Genomic DNA, 15,236 nt, shown 5'->3' with positions numbered 1-15,236 from the left:
GAGAGAGAGAGAGAGAGAGAGAGAGAGAGAGAGAGAGAGAGAGAGAGAGAGAGAGAATTGTAAGTGTGAGAAGAATGTGAATGAAAAAAAATATCACTTTTACTGCCGGTGTCTCTGGAATTAGTGGGCGCTACTCTTTTTACGAAGCCTCAGCAACACCATTGAGCTACTGAAGAAAAGTGAGCTCCAGAGAAATGTGTGCTTACTGAGAAAAGTGAGCTCCTTAAGACAGGTAAGTTCCTGAAAGGTGAGCTCCCTGAGGACAAGTAAACTCCTGAAAAATGTGAACTTACGAAGAAAGTTGAGCTCCCTGGAGACAAGTAAGCACCTGAAAAATGTGAGCTTATGGGGAAAGGTGAGCTCCCTGATGACAAGTAAGTTCCTGAAAAATGTAAATTTACGAAGAAAGGTGAGTTCCCTGAAGAGAAGCAAGCTCCTGAAAAATGTCCTTACGAAGAAAGGTGAGCTCCCTGAAGGCAAGTGAGCTCCTGAAAAATGTCAGTGTACAAAGAAAAGTGAGCTCCCTGAAGACAAGTAAGCTCCGGAAAAATGTGAGCTTACGAAGAGCTCCCTGAAGACAAGTGAGCTCCTGAAAATGTGAGCTTACGAAGAAAGGTGAGCTCCCTAAAGACAAGTAAGCTCCTGAAAAATTTGAGCTCACGAAGAAAGGTGAGCTCCCTGAAGACAAGTAAGCTCCTGAAAAATGTGAGCTTACAAAAAAAGGTGAGTTTCTTGGGGACATGTGTGCTCCTGAAAAAAATGTGAGCTTATGGAGAAAGTGAGATCCTTGAGGACAAGTAAGCTCCTAAAAATGTGAGCTTACAAAGAAAGGTGAGCTCCATGAAGACAAGTAAGCTCCTGAAAAATGTGAGTTAATGAAGAAAGGCGAGCTCCCTGAAGACAAGTAAGCTCCTGAAAAATGTGAGCTTACGAAAAAGGTGAACTCCATGAAGACAAGTAAGCTCCTGAAAAATGTGAGCTTACGAAGAAAGGTGAGCTCCCTGAAGACAAGTAAGCTCCTGAAAAATGTGAGTTAACGAAGAAAGATGAACTCCATGAAGACAAGGAAGCTCCTGAAAAATGTGAGCGTACGGAGAAAGGTGAGCTCCCTGAAGACAAGCAAGCTCCTGAAAATGTAAGCTTAGGGAGAAAGGTGGGCTCCCTAAAGACAAGTAAGCTCCTGAAAAGTGCTATCTTATGACAAAAAGTGAGCTACCGAAGAAAATTAAGCTTCTGAAAAATGTGAGCTAACGAACAAAGGTAGGCACCTGGAAGACAAGTAAGCTTTTGAAAAAATATGAGCTAACGAAGAAAGATGAGCTTCCTGAAGACAAGTAAGCTCCAGAAAAATGTGATCTTAAGAAACAGAGATGAGCTTCCTGAGGACACGTAAGATTCTTGTGACTTTACGAATAGATTGAGCTTCCTGAAGACAAGTAAGCTCCTGAAAATTGTGAGCTTACTAAGAAATGTGAGTTTCTTGGGGACATGTATGCTCCTGAAAAATGTGAGCTTATGGAGAAAGGTGAGATCCTTGAGGACAGGTAAGCTCCTGAAAATGTGAGCTACGAACAGAGGTGAGCTTCCGGAAGACAAGTAAGTTCCTGAAAAATTTGAGCTTACGAAGAAAGGTAAACTCCCCGAAGACAAGTAAGCTCCTGAAAAATGTGAGTTTACTAAGAAATGTGAGCTTCTTGAGGACAAGTATGTTCCTAAAAATATGTGCTTGCTAACAAAGGTGAGCTCCTGAAAACAAGTAAGCGCCTGAAAAATGTAAGTTTGCGAAGCAAGGTGAGCTACCGGAGAAAGCTGTGCTTTAGAAGGGTAGCAAGCTCACGAAGAAAGTTGAGTTTCTGAAGAGAGATGTTTGATAAAAAATGCCACACTCATGAGAAGTGATTTCTTTGAGAGAGGTAAGTTACTGATGGAAGAGGAACTCGTCAATAAAGGAAAGCATTTCAGGAAAGATGAGGTCATGCTTTTATGTCTTGAGTGAATGAAATTTAGCTGTCATATTGTTGCACTTTCAGCTATTCAGAGCTTCAGACGGTGAAAAGAGGCAGTTGGGGCGAATGAACAGAAGCCCTTTCGGCCCTTCAGAGTCTCAGACAGTGAAAAGAGGGAACTGGAATGGTTGGAAAAGAAGATAAAGAAATCCAGAAAATAAAGGCGATGAAGCACAAAATTCTAAATGTGGAACTGGGAGAGAACCCATTTAACACTAGGAGCTAACAGTTAGAGAGGCTAGACAGCAAGACCGAAGGAAGGAAGTGGGAACGCTAGGAGCTAACAGTTAGAGAGGTTAGACAGCAAGACCGAAGGAAGGAAGTGGGAACGAAGGCAAAGTAAAAGGCAGAAAAGCGAGTGTAACTAGGGGCTGAAGGGGAAATGCAAACACCATTTAGTAATGCTTACAGTGCACCACTCGAGGTGCATTGCCGGCACTAACCCACTAAGGGGGAACGTGATGTTCATGATGAAAGTTGAGCTTCTGAAGAGGGGTAAGCTGTTTGTTTGTCTTAGATTAGGCTGGCCTTATGCCAGCACGGGCTCTTGCTTCTGGATAGCCATTAAATGGTAAGCTCATTGACAAAGGTGAGTTTTTGAAAGAGTGGTCTTAAAAAATCATTGAAAAGAAAAAATGAAAAAAAAATCATAAATATAGAAATGATAAACTTAAGATGTCACCAAAAAATTAAGGCAAGCAAAAGGGAAATAGACAAGAAATATGCTTCTATGATGACAACCTAAACAGAATAACAAAAAATATAAAATGAAAAACAAGGAAGACCGTAAGGGCCAAAACAGGCCATCATAAATACCACAAGTCACAGGAAGAGGAAAAGCGGATAAATTGGCAAAGTCTGGCGCCATCCATCAGTGGAACAGAAACCACTCTTTTTATCTTTTTTTATTTATCTTTTCCATTTTTTTTTTTTGCCTTTTTTTTGGAGGGGAGAGGTAGATGGAGGGGGCGGCTTTCCAGTAAACCTTTTCTATTCTCAGTTTTAAACTTATTCATTTGTTACCTTTTAAGTCCTTCCTTCCATCTACTCTTCTCTTTGTCACCCGTTTGCTTCATTTATTTTCACACTTTTCCTCCCTCTGTGTGTGTGTGTGTGTGTGTGTGTGTGTGTGTGTGTGTGTACCCCTTCCTCTCCTCTCTCTCTCTCTCTCTCTCTCTCTCTCTCTCTCTCTCTCTCTCTCTCATTCTCTCGTCTCTCTCTTTCTCTTCCCTCTCTCTCTCCTGTCATTCCTCTCTCTCTCTCTCTCTCTCTCTCTCTCTCTCTCTCTCTCTCTCTCTCATTCCTCCCCTTCCCTCCTCTCTCTCTCTCTCTCTCTCTCTCTCTCTCTCTCCCTGCCATTCCTACCCCTTCTCTCTCTCTCTCTCTCTCTCTCCCTGCCATTCCTACCCCTTCTCTCTCTCTCTCTCTCTCTCTCCTTCCCCATTCGAAAGGACCACGTTGATTGAATTCAGAGATGAAGAAGATCCATTTATATCGCTTTACAATGGGTCTATAAGTTTTCCTTTTGGGTCATACATTGTCAGCTCTCCCAATTTATGTGAATGAGATGTATGATAAGTAGGAAATGAGCAATTTATGTACTGTCCATCGAACCTGAAGAGTCGGAATTTATCAAATTGTCTTACGGGTATGGACAAGTCAATGAGTTCTCTCTCTCTCTCTCTCTCTCTCTCTCTCTCTCTCTCTCTCTCTCTCTATAATACCTGTCAAAACTAAAACATATCAATACGAATGAGCAAAACCATTTTCATATTCATTTCGTTCTCGATCTAATTGACTGACTGATTCAGTAATGTAAATGCCATTTTCTAGTATGCAATAATAAGAATAATATTAATAATAATATTACCCGTTATTTCAGCTCAGGACCATATACAGGGATCCATTTGTCAGCCAATTACAAGGAAAACAATTATTATGAATGTGAAAATGTACAAAAAAGAATGGTTAACGACTGCAAAATTTAATCGCTAAAATATCCGAAAGTATGAGATGCAATAAAAAGAATAATGCTGAGACCTTGGTAAATGTATATATATATATATATATATATATATATATATATATATATATATATATATATATATATATATATATATATATATATATATATATATATATATATATATATATATATATATATTCTCCGTGTCATGTTATTGGTGTTCTTCGTCTTCATTCTGAATATCATCGATATAATTTTTGAATTAGTTGAATATAATTTTCCTTACATCTTACTCTGACGAAATGTTTTTATTCCTGATTAAGCGCAGACATACATATGTACGAAATACACCTTCACGCACTTTCCCACTCATATCTACAATTTAAGTATGTGCAAATATCTCCAGGTCTCTACGAATACTGTGTATATTTTACATATCTTTATGTGTATTTCTATTTCATATGTGGTATGAACTTACTTGTAAATTCGCAAAGACACCTTCTCACTGTCAGATAATGTTTACCTTGTAATCTAAGTTGTTCAGTAACTTTTTGTAATTACATTCATATTAATTCCTACTTCCTATTCCGATTCTCTACATTACATCTTCTCGAAATTGCCATATTTTTTTTCATTTCTTTTCTTAAAATTATGGTTTTTTTCTATTCAGGTAAGTCACCCCACCGTAATAAACATACATATATTCCTTATTCAGTCAAGACCTTATATATATGGATTGATATGGAAAACTTCAAATCCTGTAGAATTTTTCAAACCTTTTGATGGTGGTCACTATAGGTCAGCGTCAGGAACACGGCCACGATTTATATGAAAAATCCAATGAAATCCTAAATTGAATTTTTTCCCGTAAAAGAAAATCTGTCGGAATAGAAATTCGAATTCGGTGTCTACCTTTCTTTGAGGGTCAAGCCACAGCCACAGCCATCACGGTGTGTGCCACCGCAAACTACCAGCGCTGTGGCCGTAATGCGCCTCTGGTTCCCGACGGCTCTTAAGGGCCGAAAGCCTATCCAATTAACGGGGACATCGGCCGCAAAAGAAAGTGCGGTCTTGTATCTGTCTTATCCGAGGCTCAAAACTCTGATATCTCCCGGCAGCTGGCAGCATTATCGAAGGCACTAAGGCTCATTCGCTCGCTGGCCGATGGAGGAAACTAGTCCTAAGCCGGGAAAGAGGTTCGTCATCGTCTTGTCTCGTAGGTGCAGAATTTAATATTCTACCTTATTAGGAAACATCACCGGCAGCCTTTAAAGCTGGAGAGCTTTGCAGTGCGAGAGAAAATTTGGCCTTCCAAAGAAGAGGCACCTTAGCACTATCACGCACCGAAGATGCGGAATTTAATATTCCACCTCAGTCGGCGAGAAATCCAGCAGTCCATAGGGCTCGAGTGCCCGTTGCCTGGAGAAACGATTCGACCCCTTCCGGAAAGCGTGGCTTAGCACGGCCTTGGCCCCCAGGTGCAGAATTTAATATTTCACATGGGTTGGCATTATAGAGTGGAAGGCCGCCTACTGGGCCAGCCTCCTCACTACCGAAACACATAACTAGACTCCAGATTAATTTCTTGACCATCCCACCTGTTTGAAAGATGGATGGCTAAGGGGAGAGTGGAAGGAGAGAAAATACAAAGATGGAGAAGAGGAAGTTAATGGGGAAAGAGATGGCACAATGTAACAGAAGAGAAAATGGTAATGTAATGGAGGAAAATAACTTTGTGTAGCTTCTATTATTGAGGAAATCAAAATGTTGGAAATTTGGTGGAAATGAATCAATGGGTTTTTGGCTTATGGTAAAAGATTTTTAAAAGGAAAACGTTAAGTATTTCATTAAGAAATAAAAACATATTTATGAAAATCGAATGACGGATAAAGCAAGAGCATCTCGAAAAACAGAAATTATTTCGACAGGGAAAATTATTCATTAAAGGCTGAATAAAAAAGTTGTGGAGTCTGAACAAAATTCACGGATATTTTCGTTACCTTCATGGCGAGCAGGTAAGTAATATGCCAACAGTCCCGATGATCGACAGAAAAGGAATCTGTCAAGGCATCGAAGAACAGTTAACCTGCAAAGAAATGGTAGATAAAAGTATATTGTTTGATCAAACATACAAATTACAAAATAAGTAAAAATATATAAATATATAAATATTGTATATATATGATAAATTGCAAAATAAAAAATAAATCTTTCAAAAATCATTTGCAAATAAACAGCTGAGTCTATAGCCGATTTAAATAACATTTAAAACAGTATGGAAAGCAAATGAACAGTTAAGATTTCAGCAAAATTAAGACATTATTACAATCTGCAAATAACTGATTATCTGGCTATCTGGCCACTAAGACATAAAAACTTTACAATTAATAAATAAATAATATATAGATAAATAAATATATATATAGATAGATAGAAATATATATATATTTATATATATATATATATATATATATATATATATATAGATAGATAGATAGATACATAGATAGATAGATAGATAGATAGATAGATATCTGATAGATATATAAATGCATATATAATAATACATGTGTGTCATATATATAATATATATATATATATATATATATATATATATATATATATATATATATATATATATACATACATATATATACACTGCATTATACATTTTGAAATGAAGTAGCAATATTACACAAGAACAAGATCAACTTTCAAAGCTTGCATGTATACTAAATCAAATTAATTTGCAAATAATCAGTCATAATCAAAATTTTACCCCTAACAGTTCTTCAGAATTAATCAGCAAGAAAGCATATAGTAAAGACCAAAGCACAGATTTAAAAAATCCAAGACTAAACCACAATTAAAACTTTCAATCCTTACTTGAGTGAATAAGTACGAAAATACCAAACATTAAAAGGTTAAGTATACCTTCACATTCGCAACCGCTTATGACTAAATAGAGAAATTCTAGCCAGCACAACTTTCCTCGAAAGTACAGGACAATGGTATGGGCACGCTTATGCCCTCTTGTAGCCAAGACCCGAAGAAAACAAGAGGGTATATTAAGCCACAATGAAAGTTCATAACAGTCCCAAACCTCAGAGGCCACGAAACCCCTCGAGGAATAACGCCGGGTCCTTCCACAAACGGCTCGGAAATGTAATGCATTGGAATGGTCCCTTAATGCCAAGTAATGCATCGTAATGCCCCATAACGCTTTCTAATGGGATGGTGCCCTTCAGAGGAACCGGACGGAGGAATAATGGGTAACGTCATGATTACTTCTGCCGGTTTTACAGTTAGGGAGATTCTTCAAATGCCTTGAGGAGTGGTTGTTTCTTTCCCTTGCGAGTTATTTGATAAGTGTCATCGTTACTGGTTTAACTAGTGGCTGTTTCTTTCACTTTGAGAGTTATTGTGATAAGTGTTATTGCTACTAGTTTAACAAGTGGTTGTTTCTTTCCCTTGCGAGTTATTGGGGTATGTGTCATTGCTACTAGTTCAACTAGTGGTTGTTTCTTTCCCTTGCGAGTTTTTGGGGTAAGTGTCATTGCTACTTGTTTAACTAGTGGTTGTTAATTTCCCTTGCGAGTTATTTGATAAGTGTCATTGCTACTTGTTTAACTAGTGGATGTTTTTCTCACTTTGAGAGTTATTGTGATAAGGGTTACTGCCACTTGTTCGATTAGTGATTGTTTTTTTCCCTTGCGAGTTATTTGATAAGTGTCATTGCTACTTGTTCAATTAGTGGTTGTTTCTTTCCCTTGCGAGTTATTTCATGAGTGGCATTGCTACTTGTTTAACTATTGGATGCTTTTCTCACTGAATTATTGTGATAAGTGTCATTGCTACTTGTTTAACAAGTAGTTTTTACGTTCACTTGCGAGATATTGGGATAAGTATCATTGCTACTAGTTTAACCTTACCGTTAAATGTGACGGTGATTTAAGAGAGGGTCGAGACGTCAAGTCCCGACCTTGGGATCGGTACGTACCGTCTCGAAGCTCGGACTAAGGTACTTTCATTCTGCATACTTATATGAGGGTCGGAGGCGAGAAGATCAGACACCGGACTGGACGACGGCAAGTCTAAACGCAGGTTTTATAACCTGTAGACTGTGAAATCACTCTATATCAAGCAAAGTATTATATTGTTAAATGCTAATGCTAGCCCTCAAGGAAGTATTATTCCGTAATTACACCTAGCTGTTAAGTCCCAAAGAAAAATTATTGAAAAATTATTTTTTTGGCAACAATCAAGACAAGAGATCATTAGTGGCTGTAAAGTGATATTACAGACGCCATTCCAGTGAAGTTGTTCCGTGAACTGTAGATTAATTTTTTTATTGGTTTACTAACAGTCATTCTCTCTCTCTATATTACCGCCATCATTGCTGATATAGTTTTTCGCTTATATCATTTTACGCTAACACATCGCATGATTGCTTTTATAGTTTTTATAAAGGCCAACAGGAGGGGTATCTAAGCGCTCTTCCCCAGCCCATGCCTAAAGTAAGATAGAAAACGATGGAAAGAAAATGAGTAAGTTCTACCATCCATACCCAACAACCCTTTCGTTGGGTAGTGGGTTGACGCTTACAGTATGCCTAGCACAGGTCATTGTAGGTAGTACTGATCCCTGTTTATACACACTAAAAGGTTTTTTGTAGCATCATTTTGAGAGCGTCCACACTACAGCAAAATATAAAGCCACCATTGCAAACATACATGCAACAGACTTGAAACTTTCACGTAATAATGTCGGAGACGTGTTTGGGCCATAGACTTGTCTAAAACATTGTTTCAGGTCTCAATGTTCAAACACCAAATCCACATCATATTTTTTGGGGTATCCCAAAAATTCGAGGAAACTATGAAGGTCTGGGTAAATTGTTTGGAACATGATAGTGGTTTGATGGCTGTTCAGTGCCTTGTTATCGACAGGTCAACGACCTTGTGATAGTTAAATTGTGTTTCATATGACAACCCAACAGTTAGCAACGGCTCGTTCTTCACTGATGGTCGTTGACTTGTTTTCAACTTGTTTCTAATATGTGAGCGATAAAGTTGCCCATTCGAGTCTATGACAAGTCTTACTGCAGTGTGGAAGTCTCCTAAGGCTGCCGTTCGTACTGGTTTCTCATCAGTTCAACTTTCGTCTCTTTTCGCCTAGCTGTTCAATTCCTTTAACTTTACCTCTAGTCAATTTTCTCGTCTTACTTGAGAATAAATCCTTCGAGAGGGAAATGGATCACCTGGTACTTGCTGTAAATTGTTTTATTGTACTACATAAAACGCAAAGCGATTTCATATATTCATTTTTCTTTGTGTTATACAGGTAGTGTACGGGTAATAGGTTGAAATTTTATCGTCTTAAAATCTTAAGCAAGAAAACTTAGGACAACGTTGTGTAAATATACGATTTAACCTCAAAATTACTCAGTAGTATTGTTTAGAAGGACAGGGGTGCTGATAAAATAATAATAATAATAATGCCAATTCCGGGAACATATTTGATTTTGAAGAAAATGCTGGAAACGCAAATTGAAAATTGCTTTTCAATCGCATATGGTGACCAAGACCACTTTAAGCTTCTAAATGAATGTTCTTGGCACATGTAGAAAAAGCAAAAAGAAAACATGAAAAACATTAACTAATTTAGCTAGGTAAACTTCTACGAGATGTCCTGTCTTGGTTTGGTTTGACGAGTCCAGAGGTCCACACCAGGCCTCTTTATTCCTTTTAGCACATTACCACACTTGTTTCTGGCAAGGGCGCATGTAGACGAAAGGCCTGCTTAATCTAAACTAACCAACCACCAGAATGGCAAAAAAGAAATACAAAATACAAAAGGCAGTAAAAAAATAAAGATAACTAAACCAACAAATACGTCAATAACTATAAGAATAAACATGAGTTATAAAATGCCAAATACACAAGAAAAACTTTTCCTAAACAACTTGGTGGTTTCAAGAAGCATGATGGGAGGTGAAGAAATGGCCAGGTTATTTTGCAGAAATATATCTAAAATTACTTACAAAACTTAATATATCTAAATTACTTACAAAACTTAATGAGTGACCACCCTTAAAAAAAAATTAGTATATTCTCTTAATTGGCATCTGAACAACCTGACTTCAAAATCTTTGGGAGTGGGTTAGGGGATGGGAGTATGGGTGGGAAGGGGTTAGGGAACGGGAGCCGCGACCTATATGACAATAATAAAAAGTTTTCAAATCAAAACTTTTAAAGAAATGTCTCCTGGTCCTTTGCCCATTGTCAGATTTCCTCAAGTTCCTTAGAAACCCGTTAGTAAATATCTCTGTGACATTGCAGGCATACTGGTATGAAAGAATGGAAAATCAGCCTTAGGAAATAATGCTAAAGGAAATATACGCATAATCTGGTGTCTAATTACCCTTTTAAAAGAGCTTATTTCAGTGCAGCTAAATTTCCTTTTGAATTTCCGGTCTCCAGGAAAAACAGTCTAACAATGAAAATAGAACAACAAATGTTGCGACTGAGAAACTGGTAGGGAAGTTAAGGCTTCGCATAACAGGACGATGAGTCAAGAATACTACTTGTAAGTTGCTATATTAAATAATAAATTATCAAAATAACAAAATACCTCTTTGATAATCAATAATTATGAATTAGTAATTATCAAAGAGGTATTTATATTTTATCTTCTTCAATAATTCAGCATAATCATCATCATCATAATCACTGTATTCGTCACGAAACACTGATCAAAATAACATATAAATACCTTTTTGATAATCAGTAATTCATCTTGAATACAATGAATACCAGTTGGTGTACTTGTGGCTATCTTATTTTATTTTTTGGTCTTCAGTTACCTTCTATTTGTTATTGTCATTCCAGTCTCCTGTATTCCATCTATAAGAATCCTGGAGTTAATTTCTTTTAACCAAAAAAAAAAATAATCTGCCTTTCGTGACCAGATCGCTAGCGTGTTAGACTCTGATACCAGAGGGAGTCATTCCACGTCTTCCCCCCAACCCTTCCTTTGGCTTAGACAGAGAAGCCTGGTGTTAGTAGCAGCAATTTTTAGTTTTAGCTGTCTAATTAAAGCATGTCTTATCGGCTAGAATTAGCGTTTAATGGTACTGTGAAGGACGTAAGAACTAACGGTGAATAGATGTAAGTAAAAAAAATTGAAAGCAGTTAAAGACAGGATTAGCATTACGAAAAGTGTCATTAATTACAACTGAATAAAAAACAAAAACTTTGTTGTTCATTTGTATCAACCTTTCGCTATGTCTTCCGATTTGGATCTTGTTAAGTATAAAGAATATTAAGAATATTCAGTTTTAAAAGTCATGTCCTAACCCTCTTTACATATCACGAACAACGAGAGAGAGAGAGAGATTTTGCTAATTTTGGGTGAGAGAGAGAAAGAGAAACTTTGCTCCTCTTGAGAGAGAGAGAGAGAGAGGGAGAGAGATTTTGCTAATTTTGAGTAAGAGAGAGAAAGAGCAACTTTGCTGCTCTTGAGAGAGACAGACAGAGAGAAATATTTTGCTAATTTTGAGTAAGAAAGAGAAAGAGAAACTTTGCTCCTCTTGAGAGAGAGAGAGAGGGGGGGGGGAGATGTTGCTAATTTTGAGTAAGAGAGAGAAAGAGCAACTTTGCTCCTCTTGAGAGAGAGAGAGAGAGAGAGAGAGAGAGAGAGAGAGAGGAACCTTGATGCGTGAAATATCGCGCAACGTCTCATTGGGCTCAGGTAATGAGGAGCACCAGTGATAAATAAGGGTCCATAAATTTCGACCGGTGGAAAGATAGCTGGGGCAATTACTAAGTGAGACAAGCAACAAAATGGCGGACGAAGAATTTCACCCTTTGTCTCCTGAGCGACTCGAGTTGCGAGGTGTCTATGAATTGCTCACGCCTCCACATTCGCCGTGAAGACATGATTTCACACGGTCGACCCTTCATTAAAAAAAAGAATTAATCTCGACCTTTTATTTTTCATTTGTTTTGCTATTCTTTAAATCTTTGCTTTTATCGCTACTTTTGTAATCTTTATGGATCAGCAAAAACCTGCACTGATCCCTTTCAGGAAAAAAATCTGTTTTTATTGTTCGTTTTTATTCATACAAAATATTCTGTATATATATAAAAAAATTATTACACTATGATAAAACCTAATTCTGACGAAAACTCAAGCGTTGTTTTTTATGTTAAGAAGGTTGTGAAATCTTCTCTTGATAACTACCTAAAAAAAATTCTCTATGACCTTTATAAAACCTTGCTTGATTCGAACAAGAAGCAATGATGCTGTTTTCTGTCCTATTTTTTTTTTTTACATTTCCTTTCCTTTATCGTTACTTTACAAATATTTTTCCATATAAGAAAAACCATTCCTGGCTGTAACCCTGTAAAAACCTTAGGCTACCTGATCTACACAAAAGCAGATTGAGTGAGTTTTTTCTTGTTTTTGCATTCTTAAAAATCTTTCATTTAGAAGTACTTAAAAAAAAAGGCTTTTTCTTTTTCCAGCTCCTTAAATTCTTGAACTGCTACCGATTTTTTTTTTTTTTTAACGGGGTTAAAAAAAAATTCTTTAAAATATTTAAATAGCTAACCTAATAAAAGGTCAATCCGTGTTTGTTTTTTTTTTGGCCTTAGGGTCTTATCTTTGGAGAAACTTTGCAAGGATATTCTTCATAACCCATTAAACCCTGGCTTAATCCTGACAGAGTTTTTTTTGTGGGGAGGCGAGTTTGGGGGAAGGGAATTCTTAAAATCATTTATTAGTAACCACTGCATGACACTGAATTGAACTGAATATAGAATTTAGGCCAAAGGCCAAGAACTGGGACCTATGAGGTCATTCAGCTCTGAAATGGAAATTGACAGTAAAAGGACTGAAAGGTATAACAGGAGGAAAACCCCGCAGTTACACTATGAATTAATTGGTAGAAGAGGTTGGAGAGTAAGATGGGAGAAAGAGAATATGGAAGGACGTACAGTAAAAGGAACGAAAGGGGTTACAGCTAGGGGTCGAAGGCATGCTGCAAAGAACCTTTGGTAATGCCTACAGTGCACCACATGAGGTGCACTGACGGCACTATCCCCATACGAGGTACTGCATGATACTAACAGAAGTTGTATTTTTGTTGTTGCATTTTCTGTTCGTTTTTTCTTTAAAAAATGGTTTGAAAAAAACTATTTACAGCCCGTCACAACACCACAACTGATCCTGAAGGCTAAATCTGTCTTTTTCATCTATTAAGAATCTACAAATCTACAAATCTTTGCTTTATAACTACTTAAAAACTTTAAAATATTTCTTCCCAGCTTCTTAAAAAACTTAATTGATTCTGACAATATTAATTCTACGTATTATCTTTGTTCTGATATTTTTAAAATAACTCAGAAGCTATTCTGGAAGAGCTTTCTCTTCAGTCCATATAAAACCTCTCCTTTTCTCGCCAAGAGCTAAATCGTTCCTGGGCCTAAATATGAGCAAACAACGTACCCTACCATGAAAGTCTCAGGGAAATCAGATCTCTGAAGATGCCAGTGCCTCGTTAAGGGAGCTAATGGAACAAAGTAGTCTGCATGTCCTTGGTGGTTACTCAGTACTGACCAGACCCAGTTTTGTTGAGTTTCTCTGACTTAGGAAAGCAACCTGTTATTCTTATCTGCATTACCTATTCCTATACCAAAGGGGTATATATCTGAAGGACCTTGCCTATACCTGAGGCCACTGCTAAGTTTCACTCGAACTATGGGAACCACTGAACGAGCGAACAGAAATTCAAGGGTTTACCACCGATGGCAACTGCTGTATTGTTTATTATCTCAAATTATTTCTTTCCTCCTACTGTCAAGATATTTTTCCCCGGTTCTTAAACATAACCTTTCTTGAGCTTTCTTAGTATGCCCCATCCTTCTTCCTTTCTTCTATTAGTTTTTTTTTATATATATAATGTCGACTGGGGCTTGTCTCTAAAAAGGCATTAGTTTTCCCGTCTGACTGATCTTCTTTCCTAGAAAAATACTAAAATTCGTTCATGACTTAATGAGGAGACAGCAGCTCGGAACTTGGACAGGATAAGTGAAAAAGGGAAATTAGTAATAAAACTGCAAATTGCTATAGCAATGGCAGGTTGTTCATAAGTGTTATCACAATCCCAGAAAGCCCCGCCCCAACACATGAAATAACCTATCGGAGCATAAGAAAATGGGAAACTTGTCAACAATGCACAGCGATTTTACTCGACACTGCGTCTTGTATGCAATGATATACTAATTGAAACACGAATCTAGCCACCTAGTGCTTTGCTACAAATTTTATCAGAAGAATTGTTTCTCCAGAGAGTTGTCTCTTTCCAATTTCACAACCTTTTCTGATTGAGACCCACACCATAAACGGATTATATTTTCGTATACCTAGATACTGCACATTTGGACATGTAATGGTGCATTATTTGAATATATATATATATATATATTTATACAATATTTATATATATATATATAGAGAGTTATTTCTTATATATATATATGATATATATATATATAAATATTATATTTTATATACATATATATATATATATGTATATATATATATATATATATATATATATATATATATATATATATATATATATATATATATATATATATATATATATATATATATATATATATATATATATATAGTGTATGTGTATGTGTGTGCTTAGGTATATGCTCACTTTTTTCTTGTTTTTAACAACGGAGGTGACCCATTTCCTTGATGTCCTCACACAAGAGGAGAAATACAATTTCCTATCTTCATTAAACAGCCATTCCACCAACATTAGAAGTGGCTTGAACGCTAAGGAGACTGAAGTTAAATCTATAAACGTTCAGTCACGCCTTTGGGTAGAAACCAGTTAAGAAGGAACTAGACAAGATCTGGCAGCTTTCAACCAGCGATGGGTGTCAGAGCCACATAACAGATGAGTGCAATCTGAGGTATTGTTCTCTTGGACAGTGGACCATCAAGAAGCAGCTATATTCAACCAGAAACTTCTACACAACTCTGCTTCATGGTATACAGGAAAGTGTTAAAAGAATCATAGCTAGAATTGATGTTCCCTGTTTCCCCAGCAAGTCTCTCAAAATCCTAAGTCACCCTAACATAATGTCATGCCTAGTGTTGAAAAACAGTACCATCTTTGAAGAGAAAGACCACATGATCAATGTTCCATTCAAGGAATTGAGAATCCACCAACCCAGAAT

Source organism: Macrobrachium rosenbergii, chromosome 21 (genome assembly GCF_040412425.1).
Source record: "Macrobrachium rosenbergii isolate ZJJX-2024 chromosome 21, ASM4041242v1, whole genome shotgun sequence".
NCBI lineage: Eukaryota > Metazoa > Arthropoda > Malacostraca > Decapoda > Palaemonidae > Macrobrachium > Macrobrachium rosenbergii.
Note: the sequence above shows the minus strand (reverse complement) of the source record.